Raw genomic sequence first — 24,340 nt, forward strand, 5'->3', positions numbered from 1 at the left:
AAATTTTTTTCTTGAAATAAGTGATATTTGAAAAATAAAAAATAAAATTCAAACTGTATATAATCGAGTCCAAAAGTGTATATAATCGAATCACATATAATCGAGTCTGTATATAATCGTGTCCGATCTGTATTTCATTCTCCGATTCAAATTTTATAGCCTTAAAGTTTTCGAGTTTATTTTTTTCGAAAAAGGTTTAGAAAACTTAAAATTTCAAAAAAAATACAACTCAAAAACTTTAACAACTATAGAATTTTGGTCAGACAATGAAGTATAGAAAATTGTTAAAGTTTTTTTTTAAATGGCAAACACGTTTTCAATAGAAATAATTAAATTCGATTTTCTGAAAAACATATTTTTGTTATACTTCTGAACGAAAATTATATGAATAGTCCATACAACTACCAACAAGTCTGAATGAAAAAAAGCGTTTTTGAGAAAAAATAAGTTCAATTTTCAAAATATTTTTTTTCAGTGTAATTCAATAAAAGATATTTTTATAAAAATTTAAACAATTTCACAAACATTTCATTGTTTGACCAAAATTTTGTAGGTATTATAGTTTTTGAGTGAGAATTTATTGTAAAAAAACTATGGGTAGGTTATACCTATGATATAACCGCAAGGTTGACGTAGGACTGCCGTTGGCTTAGTAATCATTTGTGTTCTTCCAATTAGCAATAATCGCACTTCGAATGCTCCTCATTGGGTACGATATCGCCGCTGCGCAGAACTGTTGATAAATTATTAATTAAACTAGTGAATGAATGAAACAATTTACGAATTCAATTGCACACAAATCCCAATATGGTAGTGGTTATCGCAGCAAATGATTATCAACATTTTGCCTAATCATCAAACGGTATGCGTAGAAGTTCAGTGAGCTGGCGACATGAAGTTGTGAAAACACATTCCGGTTTGTAAAAACGCAAGCGAGTACAAAAGTACTCGCAGCTTGCATCTCAATTGCAATGCCAATTTCCCCCGGCTCAATAGTTTGTGTTAGGGAAACATTCCGATTTGCCAAAACGCAAACGAGTACAAAAGTACCCGATGCATCTATTTTGCCATGCCGATTTCATTCAAATTTGCAAAAGCGTTAACGAGTACAAAAGTACCAGCAGCTTACATCTATATTGCAATGCCGATTTCCCCAGGCTCCATGATTTTGAACTCTGTGTTAGGGAAACATTCCAATTTGTAAAAGAGCAAACGTGTACGAAAGTACTCACTGCTTGAATCTACTTTGCAATGCCAGTTTCCACTGGCTCCATGGTTTTGAAGTCTGTGTTAGGAAAACATCCCAATTCGCAAAAGCGGAAACGAGTAAAAAAGTACTCGCTGCTTGCATCTATTTTGCAATGCCAGTTTCCCCAAAGTTCCCCCAGACTCCATGGGTTTGAAGTCTGTGTTAGAGAAATATTCCGATTTGCAAAAGCGCAAACGAGTACAAAAGTATCCGCTGCTTGAATCTACTTTGCAATGCCAGTTTCCTCTGGCTCCATGGTTTTGAAGCCTGTGTTAGGAAAACATCCCAATTCACAAAAGCGGAAACAAGTAAAAAAGTACTCGCTGCTTGCATCTATTCTGCAATGCCAGTTTCCCCAGACCCCATGGTGTTAGGAAAACATCCATTCATTCCTGCGATGGTACCTCAATCGCTGTTCAATTATAACTGAGTGGATTTCCGAGCGGCGCTCGCTTATATACCGATTGTTGATTTCAATAGCCTGTTTTGAAAGTATTTTTAAGGCTATTGAAACAAGTTTTTGGATCAAAAGTAACAAGTTTTTAACGCGTAGACATTTTATCTTTCCAATGAAGTGTTTATCATACCATTTCGTTCAGTTGTTTAGGAGCTATTAACGCTCAAAATCTCGGTCTCCGGCGTAACGCTTTCGTTTTCGAAACTTTGATTTTACACCCCGGTATAGAAATGAAAGACGTAGTCCTACGTCAAAATAGGAAAAAAAACTGGCCCTTCAAAAAGAGTCTAATTCTTTTTTGGAGATTTCAAGTATGCACTGTTGCTCAAATGAGAAATTCCTGTACACTCACAACCAGTGTTACCACATTTTGATCTGTTACAGAGGGGTTAAAGGTCTTTCTCATTATACTTTTTTTCCAAAAATCTGTACCATCGAAAATATTCGTTGTAGAGAAAAAACTGATTTATTAACATGAGAAAAACGCTCATTTATTTACTACAAATACAGGTCGGACTCGATTATCCGGAGACTCGGTTATCCGGGATTCGATTATCCGAAATTTTAGACTCGATTATCCGGAGTATTTTATTTTTGACTAGCTTACACGGCAAACTTCGTCCCGCCCAAAATTTGTGTTTTTGTTATCAATACCTTCAAACATTCACGTTTTCTTACTATGAGCAAGTTCATGGGTCCAATCGCAGAACTGTTCATTGATTGATCTTCTAATCGACCCCATTGAATTTACCTTTTAAAGGGTGTGTCACATCAAATTGCATCACGGAAAAAACGCTGTAGAAATTTAATTTTTAGGAATTATATCTTCAGCTTTCGCTTATAATCAGATAAGAGTGTATAGATCACGTTGGCCATGCTTCACTGTCAATTTTTCGTAAATTTGGAAAAATGTCGTCGAACGAAGAAGAGCGTCGTGAATTAATCCTGTGCACTCATTTCGAGAATCCGGAGTTGTCACATCGGGACATCGGTAAGATGCTGGGAATCGTCCAATCCACGGTCAGCAGAGTACTAAAACGATACTTCGAGAACCTAACCATCGACCGGAAGGTGAAGAACGGCAAAAATGGATGCTCCGTCAGTGAAAAAGATCACAAGCGCATAGTTAAGCAGTTTAGACGTGATCCGAGAAGTTCGGTCCGAGATGTCGCCAATAAGCTGAATTTGTCAAGTTCATTCGTCCAGCGGACCAAGCAGCGGGAGGGCCTGCGTACATACAAGGTTCAGAAGGCTCCTAACCGCGACGAAAGGCAAAACATGGTGGGGAAGACGCGAGCCCGGAAGCTGTACACCGAAATGCTGACGAAGCCGCATTGCCTGGTAATGGACGACGAAACCTACGTCAAAGCGGACTTTCGTCAGCTGCCGGGCCTGTTGTTCTTTTCCGCAGGGGACAAAATTCAGCGTTCCGTGCCACTATTCAAAGGACGTGTTGGAGTGGTACGAAGCCAACGGGGTCACCTTCGTGCCAAAGGAAATGAACCCGCCCAACGCGCCGGAGCTTCGCCCAATAGATAAATATTGGGCGATTATGAAGCAGGCCCTCCGGAAGAACCCAAAAGTTGTCAATTCGGAGGCGGACTTCAAGAGAAAATGGATTTCTGTTCAAAAAATACTACAACCTGACGTTGTACAGAACCTTATGGACGGGGTAAAGAGGAAGGTGCGAGCATACGGTCTTGGGCTCGAAGTATGAATAAAAAGAAAATGCCAAAAGTTGTTTAATAGTTTTTATTTTACTGTCTAAAATTTTCAAAAGGATCGGTCTACTAGGCGAATTTCTACAGCGTTTTTCCGTGATGCAATTTGATGTGACACACCCTTTACTATAAAATTCCTAGTATATCTAACAAAACTCATCATTATAATATCTGATTATTTTCAGACACAATTCTCGTTCAAGATTTTTCAACCACTTGCAAATAACATGTTTCTCCGTTACATAGAATAAATGTTTTATACAGAAAATATGATAGAATAAAGACAACCCTAAATCGGACAATTCCTTCCTCGAGTTTTGCTCTTATCAACACATTCGGCAATCCGTTTTTATTGGTATAGATAGAAGAAAGTAAAGATATTTCGTTAGCGCAATCATGAAATGGACTAACTACGCTTGTCAGTATGTAATTGTAGAACATATGGGAATTTAATTTTCCCCTTTTCCTTCAGAGTTTTCCGAAAATTTTCAATTGTCATGTTTGATTGGAATATTTTTGGTTGAGATATGTGTAATATTTTCATGGGACCCCCGTCCATTCCAGAGACCACCATAGAAACATTTCTCATACCCAAAAACCCTCACATCACTTCATTAGTTTTCGAGTTATGCAGAAGTTTGTATTTCATATGCCACCATAGAAACATTGCACACTATTGCATTCTCGAGTAATGCAGAAATTTGTGTTTCATTTGTATGGCAGACCCCCCCCCCTCTCAGAGAATGGGAGGGGTCTCAAACTATCATGAAAACCTTTCCAGGCCCCAAAAACCCCCACATACCAATTTTCATGTCGATCGGTTCAGTAGTTTTCGAGTCCATAAAAATCAGACAGACAGACAGAAATCCATTTTTATATATATAGAAACATTTTAACAGAAAGTCAGCTAGGTGTACACACTAAGTGTGTATTAATACACTGTATTGTAAGTTTGTACATTATTAAAATTTAAAATAAAAATTTCCCGACTTTTCCCTACATAGATTATCAAGCTCAATATTTTCCATTTCTCTTTTTTGTCCTCAGATTAATTAGGAAGTGATCCGACAAACATGTAACATCGATGAGTGCCCACAATCGCATGATACAAACCATCAAATCATTGGTACCACTGCGAAACCGTTGATAATCAAGCAACTGCACCAACTGGAACTATCAGTATTCGGACCGACGCACATTTGTCGGAACGGCGCGCCAAGTATTTTCAAATCAGGTAATTTTTTACACATAAATTTAGATCTGTGAATCAAACTTTGTTCGCTTACCAGGGATACATGTACGAGTACGATATTTTTATTTGGTAGTCTTTATCATGCAAAAGAATCATTCCCTTTTTTGAAATGACAAAGATCGTTCTAAAGAAACGACGATGCAGACTTGTATTTCACCTTCTACCCACAATACCTGGAACATTGTTTAAACCGTTACCAATACTACCCTCGCTCGCTGGAATCGAACCAGGCATAACGTATGTTATTAGGAATCAACAGGGTGGAATTTCATTCCGATTTCGGTCCATTTGCTGATATTTTAGTTTCACAGGAAATTAGTGTGAGCCAATCGCGCATACTTCCGGTCCCCGGTATTGCAGGTTCCCAGTGTGATAAGAGATTTGTTTATATTCGACGACGACTCATTTTACAACCAATTTCAGGTGAATGTGACACAGAGTTAGTTGCTAGATTATCACCGAACAAAACTGGGGCAGAGAATGTACAAAATTTTATTGATGTAAAGTCACTTTCGGCTTCGTTGATTTTATTGCGTGAAGTTAATTAGAATCGAAGCAAATGGTTCAGAATTCCAACGATCCCGAGAAGAGGTTTTTATTTTAAGACATTTCTCGAGTTTTTTTCCTTCTCGGAGAATTCATTCTAGAGCTATCAGTCGTTCGAACCACTAGTTGCATAACGATGAAACTGGTGCCTCCTTAGGTTGAGGAACGACACGTGCGCGAGAATGTTTCCCGCGATTTCCCTCACACTACCACCGATTTGAACTCAATGGATGGTAGGCGAAAAAGTAGACAATCTGTCTCCAAAAATAGATCGATACTGGAAGAAGACAAATCATAGTCTGCAAAGTGGAATGTGGCTGCATTGATGAAAATGGGGCGAACGATGAGCAAAAGCAAGCAGCAAGCTGCTTGAAAGTGTGACTTTCTCATATCGATCAACGGGGACTAGCAAAAGACGTCTTTGCTTCACATGGTACCCTTCGAATGACCCTAGATTTTTATTTTTATCTTATCTGTAATGTTTCGTACAAAGAGACTCGCAGTGTATGATGACGTGCTTTATGACGCCACGGTATAAAATTTATGAATTAAAGCTCCTAATCGGTTCATGTGATTTGATGACAATACAATGTCAGCCTTAGCATTTCGCGCCACTCTTCGGTTACCGGTAATAAACTATTTCTGCTGAGCCCACGTCATATTATGTTCTGCTGACGTTATCTACGCCTTTCGTCAGAACACTCTGAATGAATAATAATATGTGTATGTGTGTATAACTAGAACACAAATTAGATCACCGCATGTGCGTATCATATCCAATGATACACCAATTAGTGATGCGACTTTATTTTGTTTATCTTGGAGAACCTATCGGATCGATTCTATCATCATTATGGAACTCATTACACTTATTAGTTGAAATATTGAATAGACCCAATTTGCAACGGTCTTCGTCTGTTTCGGATTGTCGGAAGGCTCCAGTTGTCGTCCGCGTTGCTACCTCTATTTCACTGCTTGTGATCAACTTTTTTCAACTCTTCTGATGGTGCTGCATTGAGTTCTAGCAATATGTCTCTATGAGCTTGTTATCAGCTTTGAATCATCCTGTGAAAAAGTACATGGGAAAAAAGGGAAAAACAACATACTGTATCAGATCTAGTGTTCCTGACGAGCACAGGTGCCAATCCATTATCGCTGTTTGTGTTATAGGTATTGCTTGTGAACGGTATACTTCCACAACAGATGCTGTCGCATTTTTCTAGAACGATGACCAGTTGGTCCACGGAATTTAAAGAAATTAAGTGCTTTATTTCCAGAGCGAGAAGAGGTGCATAATTTATATCGCTTTATTGGATTGTACGCATGAACGCACGATTCCGTTAATATAACGGATTGCCGCATGTATGGCGGCATTCGAATTTTTGACGTAGAACTACGTCTTTCAGGAAGGGTGCCAAATCAGAAAACAGGTCACGTTTTTATGAAATAAAGTTAACGCTAATAACTATTTTCACTGTTAACGAATTCTCATGATTTGCATACCAATCGAATCGGAAATTCTCTAAGATTTGTTTGATATGCTATGCATTACAACTCGCTCATCTCTAAACGGTTTAAATTCATGAAAACTGGAAGAACATACATTTACATTTGTCCTGCTAATTTGTGTGCTAACCCTACCCGTATTTCGAATGCTTATAACTCGAACATTTCTTAACAGATCGGAAAGATGTTTGCATCAATTGATAGGAAATATTTCTGCGCGTCTATCACAATTAATAAATGTTTTTTTTTCATGAGATGAACAATTGAATAACTGTAAAATGTCAAACGTTATCTAAACACCCTAACTGCCATATTTTGGTTGGCCCGATTTACGGTTTCCCCAACACAAACTTCAAAATCGATGTACCTGTGGAAATCCGCTTTGCAAACATACATGCAAATCGGGGATATTTTTGTTCCCATCGAGTTGTGTTTCCCTAACACGAACATTAAAATCAATGTGCCTTGGGGAATCCGCTTCGTCAAAACATGCAAGTCGGGGGTATTTTTTCCCACTGAGCTGTGTTCAAAATTAATGTGCCTGGGGGAATCCACTTTGCAAATACATGCAAGTCGGGGGTGATTTTTGGTGTTGAGTACTTTTGTACTCGCTTTGTACTGAGAAGCCTGGGAAAATCGTCATTTCAGATACTAGAGGACGTTCATCAAATTTATTTGTAACGAAGAACATAATCTATTACAAAAGTTTCGAGTGGTAAACGAGTGGATTCCATAATATAATTTCGTAGTTCTACGTCGAAAATACGCGCTCGTGTCCTAGATACAACCCCTTACAATTTTTATAATATTTGCAATGTCGCGACTATGGCGGCATTCGTTCGCTAAGGGTTAATTTTTGTACAGCATTTCTTGCAGCTACCGTGAACGGTCTTACCATACATCGTGTTCGCGACGTTTCATTTAATAACGGTTCCAGTAGAGCTGTTTTTCATCAACAAGATTTATTTTGACTTGACCTTTTTGATTTCGGCATACTTTCGTGTCTTCTTGTTTCTTTCATCTTGCCACTCAAAAACACAATCGAGATATGTTAAATGTTAATGTGGTCCAAAGCTATGAAATCTGAATTTAAAAGTTTTCCAAAAAATATTTGATTTTGGTAAATGAACTAAATATTTTCCAATACTGAAACTGTTTTTATCGACCCAAGGGGTCGATATCTATCACTTTGAGAATCCCTGGTCTATAACATTAGTTTTGTACCCATAAACCTCAATACGCCAGATTGTCCAAAACTCATTGCGACAATGGACGATCATGAAACAACAGCTGACAAAATTTGATATGGAAAGACAGTACAGGAAATCTGCCGAAGAAGTAGTAGTTAGAAATGTGAATCGGCATGTTCTTCAGCTCTTTCGTGGCCTTGGCGATTAACTGTTTCTCCATTTTATCCACAAAATTATTAAAATAGATCCTCCGTTTGAGATTCATTGAGAAGGTTGTAAGTTTTCGGTACAACGCTTAGTTTCAGCCGGTCTATTTCTTTCGAGATATCTTGGAATAAAGCCCCGGTTCCGACCAAAAGATCACATCCCCGTCGCGTGATATTTCTTAATGAAAGCGGCAACTTCCAGCGAGGACATCGTAAGGTGTACCTTCCCGTTCATCACAAGTCTTTAAGGCAAGGGGACGTAGAGTATCCGGTCCCCAATCTGTCGGCCAGCGTCAAGTAGGTCTCTTCATCTATTGTGACCACGGTGTTGCACTTCGCAGGATATATCATTTTCACCAGCGTTTTCAGTCGCTCCTTCTGGTTGATTACCTGTTGCTCAAAAAACAGCCAGCCTCGACTTACCTTTTCGCACAAAAAATGTTCATTTTGCCCAGGCACTGCTTTGCTGTTTGGCCGGTCGCTTCGACCTCCCGACCCAAAGTGTGGAACGACGAGGCCACCTTACTCTCCCATTCGATGCTCTAACTTTTCTCCAGAAGGGAGGAGATATTGAGAGAGAAAGAGAGAAAAAAAGAAAGAGATTGAGAGAGATGAATGAGGGAGACCGAGAGAGAGAGAGAAAAAGAGAGGGAATGAGAGAGAGAAAAAGAGAGGGAATGAGAGAGAGATAGAGAGAGATTGAAAGATGAGAGAGATACAGAGGGATAATGAGTGATGAGAGAGATATAGAGAGCTGTAGTGATGAAAGGGAGAGATAGAGAGAGATTGAGTGATGAGAGAGATAAAGAGAGATTGAGTGATGAGCGAGAGATAGAGAGAGATTGAGTGATGAGAGAGATAGAGAGAGAAAGATTGAGAGAGAGACTGAGAGAGAAAAAGAGAGAGATTGAGAGAAAGGAAGAGAGATAAAAAGAGAGGCTGAGAGAGAAAAAGAGAGATTGGAAGAGAAAAAGAGAGATTGGAGAGATAGAGCGAGAGATAGATTGAAAGATGAGAGAGAGATAGAGAGGGATACAGAGATGAGAGAGAAAAGAGAGAGAGAAAGAGAGAGAGAACGAATAAGATAGAGAGATAGCGAAAGAGAGAGAGGGAAGAAGGAAGAGAGAGATTGAGAGAAAAAGAGAGGAAAAGAAAAATTGAGAGAGAAGAGAAAGAAGGAGAGAGATTGAGAGAGAGTAAGGGAGAGGAAGACAGCGATAGAGAGAAAAAAAGAGGAAGAAAGAGATTTAGAGAGAAAGCAAAAGGTAGAGATCCAGAGAGAAAAAAGGGAAATTGAGAGATAGAGAGAAGACAGAGACATAGGAGAGAGACAAAACAATAGAGGGAGAGAAGAAGAAACCGATCGGAAGAGCTACATAAAAGTTATCTATGACAAGTTTACTCTTCAGGATCCGGCCGATAACATGAACGAAAACATTATCTTCGAAGGCGGACACTGATACACACTCACGCTATTAGAACAAGCTTCTCGGAGATAATTGCTGCAGGTACGGTCGATAAGGTAGCACTTCTTCAGAAGTGTTGGTTAAACAAGTCTGCACATCCTTCTACTGTTCATGAAAAAATTATCTTGAAACCTTGTGAGGGCACTCTGTAAATCTTCTGTTAAGTAGGCTGCAACCCCACTCGATACGAAAGTAATTTCAACTTGAGCCTACCACCGTCATGGGTGATAGGAATCGATAATAAGCACTAAGCCAACTTCAAAGATAATTCTCGTTATCTTTTGCGGATTTTTGACAATCCAGAAACTTTCCCCTGCCTTCGAATTTCCCTATGCCAACAGAAGATTATGCTCTGCGGTATGCACAAATCTGCATACTCCTGTCCTTTAGTCCTAATGACCGAATTTTGGATACACACCAAATCTTCCATCATCTTTTGTGCTTCCAGGACAATTCTAGCTCCAGAGAGAACGACTGATGCAAGTCCTAGAACCTCTTAGCTCTCACTGATTCACGGTGAATTGATTCGTTCTTTTATTTGTATCATGCTCGCTCGGGGTGTTTGGTGCTGCGTGCTCTCAAATTTTAATGACGTCAGGAATAGGAAAAGAAACAGAAACGGAAACGATGACAACTACGAACAAACACTGAAGAATGGTGGAGTGTATTTTACATCGTTTGCATCGGTTTTGTTTAGCAGAAATATTGAACCGAAAACGTCAGTGTGTATTCAAATGTAATTATCAGATTATATTCGTCACAGTGGGTTTGAGTTCCACCAAAATAGAAAATATAATAAGGATATTCGGGATAACATGAAAGTCACAAAAAGAAATTACCTTCGATAATTCCTCACACATGTTAAAAATGTGAAATAATATACATTTTATTCTGAGATTGTCTACCTGTCCTATGAACAGTTTGAACAGTTGGACGAGACGCCTCTGGGATGCGATCAAATTACTTACTCGCTGATGTCTCTGGCACTGCAAGCATTGTATCAAACTGACGTCATTGCATTAAGGTTCTGAGCTACACAATTGTGTGGGGAATCATCAAGCTAGGCTATCATCGGCTCACCAAGAAAATAAACGTTCTATAATTTTGTCTGTGATTTGATTTCGCGTGCCAGTAGCAAAACCTTCTTCACCAATGATTACAGCTACGCTAATCGAGACAGGCAATATTTACAAAAAGGGCTTCTTTTGAGAAGAGCGCAAAACGGAGATAAGTGTGTGTATATTTAGTTGCTTCAAGCCATCGATATATGGCTTTGTGTGCTTACGTGCGTGCCTCATAACCCGTACTTAAAAATAGTGCATCTGGGAATTCAGATCAAATTTTTGTACTAAACAGTTATTTTTAAAACTTCACAGCTTTATAGAATAATATCCGATAATTTCCGAAGTTATAAACAAACGACTTATGTAAAATAACAGCGAGGTTCTACGTCAACAATGCGGTCGTATCTTGGACACAACGTCCTTTAATTTTTTTGAGATATAAATTATCGAAGATATCTCTTACTAAAATCGATACGCCCTTTTCAAAAGTTACACTTGAGTTAAAAAATTCCCAATTGCTGTGGAAAACTCATACTTCCTCCAACCCAAACGGAATACACACTTTCATTCGAACCAAAAATACTCATGTTTTGATATTTTCCGATTTCATTTGAAATCGCTCCTATTAATTCTATCAAAAATCCAAGATTGAACGAAGCGATAAGTTCAACGCCTTTCTAGTTTTTTTTTCAATCCTGAACTCATCAAATCGATGCCGCTATATCCAAAGTTGTATTGTTCAGAGTGAATGAAACTCGGGCGGAACTTCCCATGCTTATTGCTAATAATTTACATAGCATTAGCATGGTAACCATTCCGAGTGCGGGTTTCAAATCTATAATATCAATCTCGAATGATATCACGCTCAAGTCCAGAAGTACATTTCTGCGAAAACGTTCCACTGGGGGCCGGCGGTGGTGAGTACGTGATTTTCTACACCGGCGTAATGCACGCAAGCAAGTGATCCATCATCGGCCAGCGCACGGTCGCATCTCGGAGACAAGCCAAATAGACGACAGAAAAAAGGATTACGGTGTAATCAACCGCAGCGCGGCAGCCGAAATATCAACATGCAAAACAATTATTTCCATCCTTCATGCAGATCTTTTTATATCGCGGCTCGCTCTCTTGCATCGAATCTCCCTCCCTCTCCCATAGCGGATAGATTTTTTTCCCCTAGACAGCCTGCAATTCTTTTCAAGGCTTCTTTTATTCGGCCGTCTGTTTCGCATGCAAGCCTACTTCCTTCTCACGGGGGGTTGGCACCTGGTTAGAAGACTTCGCGAAATTTTAGCAATCAGCTGCTTGCGCACGCGCTCAGTTGCCCTTAGACAAGCCAATCAGTCATTAGTGTTTCGGCCAGCGATAAAGGTGTCGTTGGTGGTTAAAATTCAAGTTTTGCCATTTTGATTGCATTTTGCGTGATTACCCTACTTTGTCTTATTTTGGTCTAGTGTGGAACAGTGAAAGTGAAACTAGCTATCAATTTAACATGTGCATCACCAAGAATGACAGATTGCCGGTAAGCTACCCGAGAAACGCGTGATTATTGGGCAAGAGAAGTCACGTGGGGGAGCGCTTGTGTGTGTTTTTGTATCCGTTCATCAGTTCTCGCTACACTTTGTTTTGGTTATGGAGTGGATCATCAGGAACTACAAACTAAGGACGTTGATGGATGGCGTGTTTCAAAAATTTGAGTGTTATAGTGAATAGAGCGGGGGTGATACATATGAGCAGGAAAAAAGACTGCTCACATCATATAAGAATCCGCAAAGCAGTTCCTAACACTACGCTAACAAAAATAGCGATTAGGCAGATGACCGGAGTACATTTGTGGAAGCTGACTTCATAGGATTATTTTCGATGAGTTGTCGTCGCTATACGAGCCAATGAAATACACGAAGACTTGTCGGAGAGTAGGACCAACGCGCGGTTGTGTGACGTAATCACGAAGCGGTTCACGTGATGCTCTGCAGGCGATATTTCGTCTGCAGTAGCTGTGCTCTGGATTTGATTGGTACTCGTTCAGGCTAGGACATTATTTACATGTTTCGTTTCAAAACAATTTCACTTTCATCCTGCGTTTTATAGTTGCGTGAATATGGTTTAGTTGAGTTCAAAAGTTTGCAGTATAAACATTCAGATTTTTTTTTCTCGAAACATTCCAAATGAAGTTCCGTTATATTTTGTGAGAATGCCAGTCAGATAAACATACTGGACCCAATGTAAATCTGAATAGAAAACTCTTAGATTGAAGTTCCAAGAAACAGAGCCACCCATCACGATATTTGCGATTAACACTAAGGTTTTTAAGACCAGAGGAACCACACAACCAGTGCAACAATCAGACGCAGACAGAGATTGAAATATCTGGAATATTCGAAAACAAAACTGGGAAAAGCTGGAGAAATCAAATTTTTTCTTCATTTTTTTATATCTATATAAATAAAAATGTAAGGCAAAATCCGTTGGTAAGCGGAAAACCCGAAGAAGGGATAGTCTGATTTTAGCCTTCTTTATTTTGTTGTATTCGTCTCTTCCCGTAGATCAATACAGCGGAGAGAAAAATCGGAAAAATTGGAAAATTGAATTCCCATATGTTCTACAATTAGCTAAGCGTTGTTAGTTCATTTGATGTTGGCGCTAACGAAATTGATTTTAGTTCGAAAATGGGAAGGGATTTTCAGACGGAATAACGCATTCCTATATCTTCTATCTATATAAATAAAAATGGAAGGCCAAATGTGTTGGTGTTCCCTAAACCCGAGGATGGAATGTTCCGATTTGAGCTGTCTTTATTTTGTAATATTCTCTATATCAAACATGTATTCGGGGGGCCTCCGTAGCCACATTGGTTGCGCGTTCGCTTAGTAAGCGATCGATCGTGAGTTCGAAACTCAGGGCCCTCATTGATTATCTTTGTGTTGTTACAGAATAACTACGTCCACGCAACAATCATCAGCGATGGATATCGATCCACGTTCGAAATATGATCGATTCATCCATACAACTGCTCCGCTCTGCAAGACACATCGGGCTGCTGTTCTATAAATAACTCAACAATGATCAATCAACTGTCTCCACTGTCCGGTCTAACTGGATAATGGAAGAACAGATAGAAAACTCTTACACCGAAATGGCTGCTACTGTGTAAATGTGTACCATTTGGAATGGTATAGAAGGAAATACTCTAACGCCGAAAAATGGCAACTGTGTAATGTGCTAATTATAGATATGATAAATATGTGACATGTACACGATTAAAATTCGGCTCTGTTACAGCTAAAAAATGCCAATGAGCCTAAAATAAATAAATGGGACAATTCCATGCAACGGAGAAACATGTTATTTCCAAAAGCTTGAAGAATCTTGAACGAGAATTGTGTCAGAAAATAATTTTATATTATAAGGAAGAATTTGTGTAGGAGTACTAGACAATTTATAGTAAAAGGAAATTGTAAAGGGTCAAAGGGTAATCAATCAATGAAGTGTTCAGTGATTGAACTCACGTGGGTGTTTTAAAGTATTCAAATCAAAAAATCTATTTTGGGCGGGACGAAGTTCGTCGGGTCAGCTAGTTAGCAGTAAAATCACTGCATATCGTATATCAGTAAGAAGCATTTTGAATTTTCCTCATCATTTTTGTGATCACACATGATCATTTAAACATTATACTTTTGTTTTACATTTTGTGTCATTCCAAATAATCCTAACTTTTCTTTATGCATGTTTGCATATTTTTTTTGAAGCTAGGATTCCTTATAAAGTTTTTGTTCCTGTTCTACGCCTAAATTTTGTTTTGTTTCAATTGTATTCCGAAAACAAGTGGTTGAGGAATGCGGCAGAATCAGAAATGTTGTAATAATTTCATTAAATTTAAAAGCCTTTTAGTGATAAAATTTCAACTCAAAAGAAAGAAGAATTCTTTCGTTTAGAGTGAAGTCAATGAAAACCAGGATTCAGAATTTCTTCAATTTCTTATCGATATTAGATATTTGGAAGTATTTGTAAAACAGGATGAATTGACATGCTTCCTTTCAATGTAATCAGTTAGATGTTGATGATCAGAATATCATCGTATTTAAAACGTTTTAGAACTTGATTACAGAGTACAGGTCGAACTCGATTATCCGGGATTCGATTATTCGGAATTTTATACTCGATTATCCGGAGTATTTTATTTTTGATTTTCGGAAATTTTTGGAAATTTTGAATAATTTGTATAATAATTCCACACTGAATAGCTAATATAGCTATCAAATGAAAGGCATGAATGCAGTTATTTATGAAAAATGCAAATCCAAAATGGCGGATTACATATTTTCTCAGAATCCCATCAATATGGGTATCAAATGAAAGGGCTTGACTAGTAGAACACAGTTATTTATGAAAAATTCAAATCCAAAATGGCTGCCACCACAAGGTGGCGTCACATATATTTATTCACAACCCCATCAATACAGGTATCAAATGAAAGGGCTTGACTAGTAGAATACAGTTATTTATGAAAAAACTACAAAATGGCGGAATTTATATTTTCTCAGAACCCTGTGGATATGGGTATCAAATGAAAGGGCTTGATTAGTAGAACACCGTTATTTATGAAAAATTCAAATCCAAAATGGCCACCACCACAAAATGGCGCCAAATTTCCCACATCAATAGAAAATTGACCCCGTTCCTGTTGACTGATTGATCTGAAATTTGGAATATACCTTTAATTCTACTGTCATTATGAAACTGCGTATTCCATGAACTTGAAAAATTCAATTTCGTCGACGCTAAAAAATGCCTGAATGGCTTGACTTGGAAAATGCACAACACTATGAACAACATAAATTCGAAAAGGTCGCCGCCACAGATTGGTCGACTATGTATTTTTTGCAATTCCCTCAATATTGGTATCAACTGAAATGATTTGACTAATAGAATACATTACATCATCAAAATATATGTTTCGTGTTTTCCAAGCCAAGTTATTCAGCCATTTTTTTCGCGACGGCCAAATTGAATGACCAAACTGTATTCTACTAGTCAACCCCTTCATTTGATATACATATTGATGGGGTTCTGAGAAAATGTGTAATCCGCCATTTTGTAGCGGCTGCCGTCTTGGATTTACATTTTTCATAAATAACTGTGTTCTACTAGTCAAGCCCTTTCATTTGATACCCACATTGAAGCGGTTCTGAGAAAATATGTTATCCGTCATTTTGTAGCGGTCGCCATCTTTGATTTACATTTTCCATAAATAATTGTGTTCTACTGGTCAAGCCCTTTCATTCGATACCCATATTGATGGGTTTTTGGGAAAGCCCATGATGATGGGATTTTGAGAAAATATGTACATAATCCGCCATTTTGTAGCAGCCGCCATCTTGGATTTTCAAGATCATGGAATACGCAGTTTTATAATGACATCAGAGATGTGTTCAAAATTTCGGATCAATCGATCAACAGGAAGGGGGTTAAATTTCTATTAATGTGGTACAGCGCTACAGAAAAAGTTACAAAGTCACAAACATACAAACGGGTCAACCTAGATAAAACCGTTTAATTAATAAGTGCAAATCATTATTATTTTACGTTTATCGAATTAAACTTTGTTTTTTTTTTTTTGTTATGACTCGATTATCCAGTGGATTCGATTATCCTGAGGATTCGATTATCCGAAGTGAAAAAAATCAATACTCCGGATAATCAAGTCCGACCTGTATTATGTAATAATTTATCGAATTGCTCTTCAGCTACGGCGTTGTGTGAAATTTTATATACTGTCAGATATTCATTGAACAAAATTTCTGTCGCACCTTAATAAACCTACCTACATGAACATTATCCAAACTGACATAATTTTCCTGATCGAACTGTACGTTGTTCAGATTTTTTAATATAGTCTAGCTTAAAAAATATTCAAGATTATTCTGAATAATCTTGCCTCGTGTATATTCTAAGGATGACCTAACTCTTCCTATAACTTCCTATAACTCGTCCTTTCATCACGATAACAGAATAGAAACCTGACGGTTTTCCGCAGCGAAAGCAGTATTGTGCAGCTTCTTTGTTTCCCGTTGGATAGAACGATACACGTTGGTCGGCTACGACCGTTTCCGCTATCGACATTGATATATTCAAATCGTACCTCGCTACTACGTGAGTTGTTCGTTTTAGTTGGCACAGTTTGAGAAAAAGAGAAGGGACCAATCAGTGTGTGGCATTTGACACTTTCATTTATTCGATAGTTTGGTTTAACAAAAATATAATTTTCTGTATTGTGATTGATTACCAATTCCAAATAGCGAGATTTGCTATGCAAAGTAGTACCTTAAAGGGAAAAATGTAACACATGACCATTCCTTCCACAGACCAATTGACCACTTTATTTTCATTTCGAAGTGAAATGTATATTCTCTCAAAGTTCTAGATCACACACATAATTTCGGGTTCAAGGCACAGTTTTGATATCACGTTTGCAATTTTAAGAGCCCAAAGATCAATCACATTTTACGAACTTTCAATGCATATTCCAGAACCGCATTTCCAATTCCATATTTAGATTTTACATACTTAAATTCAAATTGAAATTTCGAAGCATTGAACATAAAAGGGTAACATCGCATTTTTAAGTGATTTTGAAACGATGTAACATTATTATAAATTAACGCAAGAAGATAAAATATTTTAAAACTTAAAGTTTCTAGCTTGTACATTTTTAGAACATATACCAGAATCCCACGAGCAGGGCCCGAAATTCTTCGGAAGTCGTTGTTTTGTCGTTGTCGTTGTCGTACTTTTGTTACATACTCTGCCACTTCAGATTGTCGTTGCCAGAATTTCCAAACGACAATCTCTAGAGTTTCATTTATTTTTACTAGATTCAATCTTCGGAAGATGCATCAAGATAATCAAGGTTTCAGATTTCCATTGCATATTTTTTATTTTCCAGGTTATAAAACCTCATACATACCCAAATCTTAAAATCCCATCTGCCGATTTAACAGCTTCCATGAAACGAATCCTGTAATCAGATTCTAAATTTTTATTTATTATATTTTATCAAAACGATTACATTTCAAATGGCAGATATACATTTCAGAAGTTTATTCTGGGCCCCGAATTCGAACTTTTACGATCAAATACTATTTTTTTATTCTAGGTTCAAGAATCGTTTTCTTATTCTATTTTATTCTTCTAATTCTAATACTGTGTTTTGCCAATACGATTTTCAAATAAATTTTTTGACAATTTTCCTCAACAAATTTCATAAACTGGAAAGAGATGCAAATTTCGTGTTCATCAGCGAATCTGTTCAGATATCGGACTTAAATGTCTAATTGCTAACCGAATTCCACTTTACAATTATGAACTCTGATTCCGAAATCCACACTTCTAACTTCCTGGTTTCCGATTTCAGACTCAGTCTTCAGGTCAAAAGATGTAATGTTTAGGTTTCATGTTCGAATCGCAGAATTTGGATTTCAGATTTCCACTTCCACAATCGCAATCCAGATTTATTCCGTATTGAGATTCGAGACGACAGAAATTGATTTTAAATTTGGAATACAAAATTGCAGATTCATTATCCCGATTCATATTCAGATTCCAGGCTCTTTATTCAAGATATTTCGAATAAAGAATTACAGATTCAAATCACGGATTTCGCATTTAGATTTTGGAACTGAAATGAATTTGGGAATTCTGGAACTTGAATCTCAAATTTCGGCCTTGATATTCTGAATTCAATATTTTGAGCTGTGGTTTCTAGTTTTTCCAGACGACGAATTTCGCATTTTGCATACGTATTTGAATATACAGCAATCCAAACTTAAGAAATCATACACGGTATCAGAACCACAAATTTTCCGAATTTCCGGGGTCTGATACCAAATTCCAGATTTAGAATGAGATTTCAAATATTATTTGGAAAATCCCAGATTTCGGATTCGGTTTCTGAATACCGAACTCCAAGCTACAGCTGTGGAGCTACCCTCTGTGTACGAGCTAGGATATAGAAAACTCAGACAGACAGACAAAAAATATACAGGTTACAGTACAGTGAAACCTGTTTTTGTGCGGTTTTTTTGTGCGAATTTTTTTTGTGCTATTTTTTTTGTGTGGTTTTCTGTTCTTGTGCGGTGTATGAAAAGAAACATATTTGACGAAGTTATCGTCCAATTAGTTTTTTTCGATGGTTTATATGCATTTCAGTGCGAAAAAAGCATATTTGCGTCTCAATTATCCACTTCTGAAATCATCCCCCTCCTCTCATCAAATGCTCTAAGTTCTCTAAGTTTTTGCATGACATGATTTCTAACAGCTACACGATTCGACATGCAACTAAAAGCACAAAACAGCCACGCGCAAACGAAGAGGCAAACTGTCCCATCGCAAAGCAGGGAAACAAAAGGAAATTGAACGGTGAACGGCGTGGATTTGAGTTATTTTCTTGGGGGAACCTTTTTTTATGCGGTCCCTATCTACCGCACAAAAAAAGTTTTTTTTCAAAATGTGTACCGAACACGATTTTTTAAAGCTACTGGTGAAGTTTTGCACGAATTTTTTATGCGTCTTTTTTGGGCGGTCCCTATCCCCCGCACAAAAAAAAAAGTTTGCCTGTATTCAAATTCCAAAGCAGATAATTACTGAATTCTCATATAGATTTAGAATCCCAGATTTGATATTCTACAAACAGATAACAGATTTAAAACTTATTTGATCTCCAGATTTCATATTCTATTTTAGATTCCAGGTTGCCGTTGCCGATTCTCGAACTCAAATCCATTTTGTAAGGTGAAGAAAGAAAATAGAGAATCACATTATATATCCAAGCATGTTCTTAGCATATTAGTACAGGCAGAGTTGCCAACCTTCGAGTTTTTCCTGTATGTTGCCAGTTTTTTTAAGCATGCCAGCGAAACAGACAAAGGCAAAAAATCTCCAGTTTTTTTTTAATTTTCACATTTTTATGCAACCTTTTTTATTTTTTCGGCGTTTTCAAGTTTTTAACTTCCCAAAATTATATTATTATCATCCAGTTGGGAGAATCCTAACACACAAAAGTACGGTATGGTATTTTCTCACTAAGTTTCCATTTTATTGACATTCAGTTCGATTAGGAAAATTATGTCAATTTGAATAATGTTTATGTTGGTGCTGTTATCGAAATGATGATACATGAATATTTTTCAGTATGTAAAATTTTACACAACTTCGTAGCTGATTTCAAGACCAATTTGATAAAGCTTTACATTACACTCTGCAATATTCTCTAACACGTTTTAATCTCAATGATCCTTTAAACATGAACATGGCGATAATTGATCCAATTATTGCCCTAGGAAGGGAGCATATGTAAATTCTTCTACAAAGCAACAAAGTCTTCCAAATATTTGCTATCAAAATGATATCCAGGAAATCGATAATGAATTTATGGAAATCTGAAACCTGAATTTTACTGACTTCACGCAAGAATGATTTCCTTTCCTGGAGATAAATTTTGTCACTAAAATGGAATGACAATAATTTTCTTTTCCCAAATTGAGAAAAAATATTCCAACATTTTTGATTTTGCCGCATTCTCCAGCAACCTTTGAACGGTTGTATTCAGAATTAAATTTGAACAAAACAAAACTAAATAATAACACAGGAACAGGAACTGTGCGAGCAATACTAGTTTCCAAACTTATGTGCATAAACATGCATAACATGCATAACATGCATAAAGAACAGTCAGGATTATTTAAGGTACGCAAAATATAAAACTAACGAGGATAAGGAACTGAAGTGATCCCAACATTGGCCTTAGAATAAATTTCATTACGAAAAAAATAATTTCATGATGAAAATTACGCTCCGGTGGCGTTAATACGTGAGGGGCTGTCCACATACCACGTGGACAGAAAAAGTACGATTTTAAACTCCCCCTTCCCCCTCCGTGACAAGCGTGGACATTTTCATACCCCTCCCCCTGTTGTCCACGTGGATATTTTTCCTTATTTTACTAGAATAATTGATGAAATAACTGAAATGCGCATAAATTATGTTTTAATTCTATTGAAGTTTATTTGTCTCAAATTTTACTAGCTATACCCTGTCACGCTTTGCTGTGGCACATTGAGGTTTTATGTCAGAGAAACGGTTAGCAAAACAAAGCATATGTTTCGTATGATTTGAATTTTAGATACTTGAAATACTCTGTTCTTGTATTATCTGCGAAGATATAAAGTCTATCTGGTTTCCCAACACGTGCAAAACGTGCAAAATACAGTTGAACAATCCGCATTCGAATTCAAACAGGTTCATAATATACGAAGCGTGGAGGTTTATCGATCGCGAGAGGAATAATTTCACTCTCTCTCAGTGTTTGTGCGTCCAGTAACTGAAATAGAACAAAAAGAGAAAGCAATATAAAAAAGAGTTCAATATTCTTCCCTTCACTTTTCATCATGCATTGGATGTGATTATGGAAGTGACTGTCCATTCACACATACACCCCCCCTCCCCTCAAGTGCAATTATTTCAATAATTAAAATTTACCACTTACGAATGAATTTACTTTTCCGTACATACCTAATATCGCTTCTCTGTCAACTCACAAACCGAAATATAACCATCTGCGAATTCAATTTTGCAATTAAACCACTCAAAATGTTTAATATCGAAGCCGCAAAAGTTACATCCACACGCGGAATAATGTTCGATTTTCGGTTTTTGTTTCTCTATTCCACTTTTGATCAGTATTCATTGTCATATGATGGTTTAAATATTATAGAATAGCATGTGGAAGGGTTTCCCATCAACAGAAATTTGAAATTCATAATGCAACTATACAAATCAACCACCTGTCCATCATACCCCCACTGTCCGTCTTACCCGCGGCTCCCCTACCGGCCTTTCGAGCGCACACAAACGAACAGAACAATTTTTTTTATTAATAAAAAATAATTTCAAGGAAAGAAAAGATAAAGTAGGAAGCATGCACTGATATCTATAGATTGAACGAAGGATTGAGGAGTTAAGGATTGAAATTTTTAAGTGATTCCGGAACGCTGTACCGTTTTGACTTATTTTCCGAACAGACTCAAATTCCGAACACTTCATTTTGAAATTAAATTTACTGAACATCAATGTTATAAATAGTTGAATAATGAAAACCCCGATATTCTTTAGGGTAAAACATTCTGTATAACAACATTTATAGGTATCAAAATAACATTGATGTTCAAAAAATTCAGTTCTACAATGAAGTGATCGGAATTTGAGTCAAAAATCAGAATTTCGGAATTTGAGACAAAATGGTAGCTTCAATTTGGTTGATAAAAACAATATCATGCACTTTTGGAAAATTCGTAAAACCCATAAAAACCCAATTTTAAGTTCCTTCGTTACTCCTATAAGATACTTGGTTCCATTAATTTGAATATTTTACAACTACATTCATTTTGCACGCAACTCTGTATGAAAATCTATACAGACATTATTATCCTAAGACTAACTATTCTCGATATAAAACAACATGTATAGAAACTTGTATCTCATGAAAAACGCATACCATGAAATCTCAATCTCAATCCCTTGGAATCGTTTAATTTTTATAGTTTTGGGTTATGGGCGTCTACAATACCCCGTAACTATGAAAGTTCGATCAAAGGAAGTTTACATGAGATATTTTTAGAATAAAGATTCCACTGAAAAAGTTCAATGATATGAGAAAAAAATATGAACGTTTGACCCGGCTGCACTCCCAGACGGCTCAATTCGTTTATTGATAAATACAGAGAGTTTTGAAGTTCTTAAAAATGGCGATTGTATTTAAAAGATATATTTGTTCTCCCTGTCCACGTGGATTAAGTCTGTGAGAGGGGACTCTCCGTGGACAAGCGTGGACATTTTCTTACCCCCTACCCCCCCTAAAGTTGTCCACGTGGTATGTGGACAGCCCCTAAGTACCAATGCTAGAAACTGACACTGTCACTGTATATCCAATTTTGTATTGCTAATATAAACAAAATTGAAGAAAAATAAAAAAAACCATTCTTTCAGCTTTTTCCAGTTTTTCTTGCTTTTTCGAAAATTTCGTTGGCGTCTCTGAGTACAGGTTGCTAAATTTGTTCACGAACTCTCGCATTTACTGACGTTTCATTATTAATGATGCTATTATGCAATTTTGACGCACAGACACAGACATTTCTCGAATATATCGGTAACAAAGTCAACTGGTTCAGTTCTCGCAGTTGCAACTCACTCGGCCCCTGTCAATCATGTGAAAACTGTAACATATAATTGGCTTAAAATAGTCTGTTAATACAAATCTATTGACAACGTCCATTATTCACAACACCGCTGAACGAAAACTAAACAGAAGCGGGTAGCGGCATTTCCATTCAACAGCCAGAAATTTTTCATGCGTGCATAAATGAATATCGAAAGCTATTATCGTCCGTTTGGGGCGGGTGCTTCATTTAACAACATCACTCACACACATTCACCGCGTCAACATGCGGGAAAATTGTACGACATTAGTCTCTGTTTGTTTTGCTTTCCACTTTTATGAATGAATCGAGGTCTTTTACGCGAAACTGTTGTTCGACTTTTACGTTTCAACGTTCGATGTTCACGAGAAGTGCTTTTCTTCGCGTGAAAATTTTGTTTTTCTATAGTTTCCTAAGAACACGTTCTCACTTTTGACTTCCTCGCTTCTTGAGGAACTATACAATGTTGCAACCGTCCATTTGGACGGTTTCTTTCGTGTGGAAAGGGAGTCGTGTCATTGATGTTTATGTTGTATACACTGCACTTTTCAGTTCCTAAAAGTTGCAGTTCGAAGTCCTATTTTCAATCTGAAATACATAAAAAGAATTTAAATACCTTCACGTTTTATCGATCAACTTTAACATTGCACTTTTAACTGCGTTTTTATTCCTCGGAATGCCTTACTGCTATCAATGACTATGGTGCCGAACCTCTCATCATTCGATGATCCTTGAGTTTGCGATGAAAAAGAAGAAAAAAAAACTGTGTCCCGCATGAATACCCAATAAATCGTGACGAAATAATACGCTGCTACATTTGGTCCGATAAGTCTTCAGCGGAACAGAAGAAGACAAAGTTGCCTAATCAATGGCTTGACAATTGTGCGTTTCCAATCCATTCAAATGTCATCATTGCAATTTTTGCTTCTCTTCTATTATCGTTGTTGTTGTTACGCTCCATGCAGAAGTTGATGAACAGAAGAGGCAAAAAAATCAATTACTTATTATAAATGCATCGCATTATCGTCGTCATTTGTCAGGGCACTGTCAGGGTGTTGTTGTAGTACATGTATAAAAATGTACAAATTTCCTTTTGTCTGACATTTGCTTCCGCGTCGTGTCGTAACCAAACTAGAGAAATGATATAAGTCCTCCCACGTCGGCGGATATGTCGGCAGGTCGGTTGGCTATTGACCTGTGGTGATACGGTAATGATAAGCTGTGGAGTTCGGAGCAGTTCCTAGTTTCCTTTCTTTCAGCGTGTTCCAATAATTGCAGCTAAGCAGTGAAAAAGCTAGTCGAGTTATCATTTGAGTCGGGTTGATGCGACAGAAACTCTATTGATCTATTCCGTACCGGAAAACTGTTTAGAATAATATGCACTTATCGAAACAAGCGTTAGTCGGAAGTGAACACGACCGCATTGTTGACG

General features: G+C 37.4%; 1 protein-coding gene across 1 annotated transcript in view; it reads left to right on the forward strand.

The window, feature by feature from the left end:
* LOC129779888 (trafficking kinesin-binding protein milt) overlaps positions 1-24,340 on the forward strand; it is a 298,718-nt gene that overhangs the window by 7,310 nt on the left and 267,068 nt on the right. The window contains exon 2 of the mRNA XM_055787636.1: positions 4,475-4,661. The gene's annotated coding sequence lies outside the window, so the exon portion shown is untranslated. The remainder of the gene's footprint in view (positions 1-4,474; positions 4,662-24,340) is intronic.

The sequence above is a fragment of the Toxorhynchites rutilus genome, chromosome 3, assembly GCF_029784135.1.
Source record: "Toxorhynchites rutilus septentrionalis strain SRP chromosome 3, ASM2978413v1, whole genome shotgun sequence".
NCBI classification, from domain to species: domain Eukaryota; kingdom Metazoa; phylum Arthropoda; class Insecta; order Diptera; family Culicidae; genus Toxorhynchites; species Toxorhynchites rutilus.